The sequence below is a fragment of the Mytilus galloprovincialis genome, chromosome 1 (assembly GCF_965363235.1).
Source record: "Mytilus galloprovincialis chromosome 1, xbMytGall1.hap1.1, whole genome shotgun sequence".
NCBI classification, from domain to species: Eukaryota; Metazoa; Mollusca; class Bivalvia; order Mytilida; family Mytilidae; genus Mytilus; species Mytilus galloprovincialis.
In genome coordinates this window covers 77,653,085-77,659,084 of record NC_134838.1, presented here as the reverse complement: position 1 = coordinate 77,659,084, position 6,000 = coordinate 77,653,085, and positions in this window count along the sequence as shown.

The window sequence follows — 6,000 nt, the reverse complement described above, 5'->3', positions numbered from 1 at the left end:
AAATGTATTAAAATTAAACAAACATGTAATGAAATTAAATTTATATAAACAATCTAACAAATACTGTTTCATCGAAAGAGCGGGATATTCTAACTTGGTATATACATTCGAATAACAAAACAAAATGTACATGTCAACAAACCTGATATATATGTTTCCGACAAGATATAGTATACATGTAGCTATTGGTTGTGCAAAACTCGTATACAATAACAAGTGTACGAAGAGTCGGAGTCTTAGTTGTTATCTGAAAGACAGAGTAAACTCAAAATTCTTCAATCTATTTTTATTTTTTCAAAATGAAAGTTTTTAAAACTTGTCAATAATCATAAATATAACATCAGACGAATGAACGACACGCAATTCAATAGTAACAGGACAATATTTTTTCAATGCTCATTCCTATCTTTAACATAAAAATAATGAGATGTGGTATGGATGCAAATGAGTCAGTTGTCCACGAAAAGTTCAAATGAAGTATCTGATGACAAAAATAGTCAACCCTCATGCCTGCAACAACTAGAAAAACCAACACGGTATAGTCGGCTATAAGAGGTTCCGACTTGACAATATGAAACAATTCAATTGACACAAATAACTTCATACTTGATACCTAAACAATCTTTGAAAGTCCAAAATTACATCCATGAACCAACTACAAGAACTGAACTAAAGGTTCCTGCCTTTGTACAAGCACACACAAAATGTGGCGGAGTTAAAAAAAAAAGTTGTGCGCTAAAATCTCATCCTAACCTAGGACAATGGTGTTACATTGCAGCATAAACAAAACTAGAAAAAATCAGTTTATCATTAAATCCTATCACGAACGATATCAGACCAGACGCGATTCCAGCCGTTTGAAAAAGGAGAGTTTTGACCAACAGACTCTCTCTTGACTCCGTAAATGCAGACTGCATCAATTGATATAAAAACATGTAAGCAGGAGTAACACTTTCAACTGTGTAATTAGTTTATAAATTTAAAATTTTCAATGAACGAATCGTTTACGTGGCTGAATGGAAAACAGCTATGAAATTTATAAGCATTTCCTACGTATACTTGAGTGTTATAAATATTCACATGTCCGATAATGTAAACACTAGAAACCCAAAATAACAAATCGCTTTTTGGCCTATAAATCGATTTACACGGAGCTCCACCGTTTTGAAAAAACGTATGAATGCATATATCGTTTTTATTAATTTATTGAAAAATATTGAAGCAAAACGTTATAATGTAACATTTGAGTTCATTAAACTTTCGTTTTACCTTCTTGTCTATTTTACGAATGTCGGGACTCTAATTTTCAATCGCCTGGATGACCAAATATCTAAAAAAAAAAAAAAAAACACTAAAAGATCCGTTTCACACTGTGTATCAATTTAATTCAATATTCTTACAAAATAGCCTGTAATTCAGTGGTTGTCGTTTTTATGTGTTACCTATTTGTTTTTCATTCTTTTTTGTACATAAATTTATAAGGCCGTGAGTTTTCTCGTTTGGATTGTTTTACATTGTCATTTCTGGACCTTTAATAGCTGACTATGACGTATGGGCTTTGCTCATTGATGAAGGCTGTACGATGACCTATAGATTTGTGTGTAATTTCGGTCTCTTGTGGAGAGTTGTCTCATTTGCAATCATACCACATCTTCTTTTTTCATATCTTAATTTTAATAAATTTTATAAAGTATAGTCTCACAAGTTCAGAACAAGTACTCCTACTATTGCCTTGAACTTTATTTTAAATATTTGGGGGTGTTTATTCCTCTGATTTGTATATCACTGAACACAGTGTATTTCTAGACTCTATATCCCTTAGTTATGAGTTCAGCGAGGATTAAGATTAATAATTGGTTCTCTTTTTACAGAAATTACGCTATGAACTCATAAATTTAAATTAAAACGACAGTGCAATTTTGATATAACAACCCATTTCTATAAAACCACTCAAATGTTTTTCACAATTAAACTGATAAAAATCTTCTAGCTTCCTGTCAATTCTTTTCAAATGTATCAAGTGGTTTATTGGTAATTTTTATTTTATTTTAGGTTTAACAGTGAATCAAATAATTAATGTTTCTAGGTATTCAGTTAATTAAAATATTTCCTTGTATGACTTTTGACCAAACATGATGATACGGTAGCTATTATTCACTCAAGGTAAATAAGTAATTTAACATCTTTAGATGACTAAGTCAAACTTAAACTCTATCACTTTTCTGAAACAAAAGTTTTCCGATTTAAATGTTTTGATAATGTATTGTTTATGTCGTAATTTCATCCTCTTATAACATTATAAAAGAGAGAGCCTGAACATTACTCTTATTTGTTTATAGCTATCGTTTTATACAGAATCTATACTATTAAACGAGAAGACATCATTTTGTGTGTCGCTTCTCTTCTGTCCACAATGAATTAATCAATACGCCTCTGTGTCCTATAGGTTCAGTGCATAGTCGCATTTGTCATCCATTCATATGATTATTCAGATTGAATTATTTTGGGAGTAAAACGAGAAAAAAAGGCATCCGGATATTGTCCCGTCATTGGACAAAATTTTAAGTCAGATTAGATTTCCGGTTGGCGTTTTTCTGTATACTTTGAACATACATTTACTACGAATAAAGTGTATTTTCAGAATTCTATCTGCTACCATTTTCAAGTTTACTATCCACGGCGGTCACTGAGTTTATTAAATAGAGAGAGTATGTATACTATATCAATGACCATCGTGGATCGATTAGAAAACTTAGAATTAAAAGTATTAAAATACACTTTATGTATATAGTAATGAATGTTCATAATATACAGATAAGCGCTAAAATTATTCATGTGAACTTTTGATACCTTTTCTGAAATTCTCCAGTCATTATATCTTATACAAAATTCATTGATTACAAAAAAAAAAGAAGATGTGGATTGCCATGTTGACAACTCTCCACAAGAAACCAAAATGACACAGACATTAACAACTATAGGTCACCGTACGGCCTTCAACAACGAGCAAAACCCATACCGTATACTCAGCCCCGAAATGACAATGTAAAATAATTCAAACGCGAAAACTAGCGGCCTTATTTATGTACAAAAAATGAACGAAAAACAAATATGTAACACATAAACTAACGACAACCACTGAATTACAGGCTTCTTACTTAAATGTTCATAACATACTAAAAAAGAGGGACGAAAGATACCAAAGGGACAGTCAAACTCATAAATCGAAAATAAACTGACAACGCCATGGCTAAAAATGAAAAAGACAAACAGACAAACAATAGTACACATGACACAACATAGAAAACTAAAGAATAAACAACACGAACCCCACCAAAATCTAGGGGTGATCTCAGGTGCTCCGGAAGGGTACGTAGATTCTGCTCCACATATTGCACTCGTCGTTTTGCTTATGTGATAACAAATCCGGTAAATAGTCTAATTCGGTATGTCACATTACTAAATGTATGTTCATATTGAAATTGATAGAAAACCAAAAAAGTGGGAATTTCGGAAATAAAGGAGGAGGGATCCATTTTCCTGTCCCCAATAACCTATGACTTATGATACTTTTGCTGAAATTCTCCAGTCATTCAATATTTTACAAAATTCTTCCTACAACACTTTAAATATATTTTGAGGTTTAAAGATAAGATGTACATGTATATGTCAGATTTTGATATAATATGTTTTAAATTTATCATCTTCGTGATCATGTTTAATTATAAATAGGTCAATAACGGATTCGTATTTTGTCAGTTGTTGTTAATTTTCGATAATAACACTTTTTTAGCAGATAACTAGTTCGGATTGGCCTTACTACAGTACAGATACCATATTATGTTATATGTGTTACTCATCCACGTAACTGTTGCGTTGACAGTTACAGCACAAAGTAAGTTGTTTTGTTGTTTATTATTAATAATGCTCCCTAAATCTTTGGTTTTTTAAATCGTTTCACTGAAGTGTAAATATACGATGAATGAAAACTCTAAAAAAAGAAATTCACTCGTTGATCTACCCAGAAAAAATTCATCTACAGTATATTTGACCTGTTGCTTCTCTGTTTTCACAGACAATAGGAAGAGTACTTGAAAACTTTATACTGAATTTTTAAGTCAATTTTAAAAATTCTTTAATTTGTTGTTTGTAAATACAAATGTACGTCGTTTGTTTCTCTAAGAATATACTGAAATTAATTGAGACTATATGAAAGTGGCAAAAACATCTTCCCCTAGGGCCTTCTTAGGGGTAAAATTATGAATATCTTCCGACAACATATTTAAAAATGTGCATATAAACTGTAATAATAATTGTTACAATTGAGAACAATACCGTAAATTGAAAATTGTCAATAATTCGTTATTTTAATTTGAGCTACATTAATAATGTAGTATATTAGTTATGGAAAGATATAAATTTTAAACTTGGCAGTTGAACGTATTTGAGAACGTTTTTGTAACCCTCGGAACACAATTTATTTAAAGCATCAATGTATCTATTTAATTTACGAGGGTTGCTGCTTGAAAATAAGCTATCAAATTGCGAGCTCCAAGTGTTAAAATTGCAATCATCCCTTCGCAAATTTTACGGAATCCATCACGAGTTGGTTGGTCGTTACGGAATATCGGTTTCACAGATTACAAAAGATATGTGTCAATTGTCGTTACCACAACTCTGTCCTCTTTTCCTTGCATTTGATCCACAGAATAAAACGTATCAAATAATTTGAACATATATGAGTCACATGACGGATGATACATGTGGAGAAGGTTCTGTTTACCACTCAGCTTCCGGAGCACCCGAGAAAAACCCCCGGTTTTAAGTAAGTTTCGTGTTGCAGTTTTGTGTTGCTCAATCGTCAGTTTTCTTTGTTTCGAGTGTTTACCTTGTACTGTTTGCATCTTTGTCGTTTTTGTTTTTATCCATAGCATTGTCTGTTTTCGCCTTATTTAACATCATTTGAACGTAATTTTTGCAACCTAATGAAATACATGTAATTTGCGTTTGTCAAAAACTGTTAAAGTGTACGTATATTTGCTCAAATCAATATTTCAAACTATTCAAATATTCAAGGGGTTTAACATCACAATTTTCTGTCAAACATTAAGGTTTTCTGATTATTATGAGCAACATTTTAAATGATTGTATAAATACTAAACTTTTTTTTTTTTTTAGTGAACCTAACACCATTTGGAAATGCTACACAAAGTTCCACAGATTATGGAGCTGGAGCCCAAAATGCAATTGACGAACCCAAATCAAATATATGGAGTTCTACGATTTGTACACATACTAGTCACAATCGAAGAACAGCATGGTGGATGTTTAATATTTCATATGAATCTGCTTTCATTACAGACATACAGATACATTACAGAGAGGGATGTACGTCAATGAATGGTTTATTCTAATTTCTATATTAAGTATCTAATTAGGCAAATAATAACTTTAAAAATTGACAAAAACATATATTTAGTTGATTGTATGGTGTGGCTGAAAGAATAAAGTACTATTTATTTTTTTTAATTTGCGGTGGGGTCATTTTTAATCTTGGTTGATATGAAGGTCCTTTCATTTCTTTGTTTCCGGGTAACGAAAAGTGAGTTTTAGGACTTTGTTTCAAGACTAAACACAACCATGGTAACACAGATAACAAAAGTCAAAATATTTAGATTGGGAATAAACACCCTAAGTGTATGAAATACTCTCACTGTTTTTATAAGGAGATGTGGTATTGATTGCTATTGATAAAAATATAAATCGAACACTTAATAACATAGATCTAAATTGCTGACTTCAATATATAAAAAAAATTGACATAAAGACTTCAAAATCTAAATGCGAGCCTCGAACTTGTACAAACTAATACAATATTTACACATGTCTGAAGTTCTTTATAGGAATTACATGCATTAGTTACATCCAAACAGAACAACATTATTCTACAAAATAAAACAAAAAAATAAACTACACGAACATTATGGTTTTTCGGAAGGG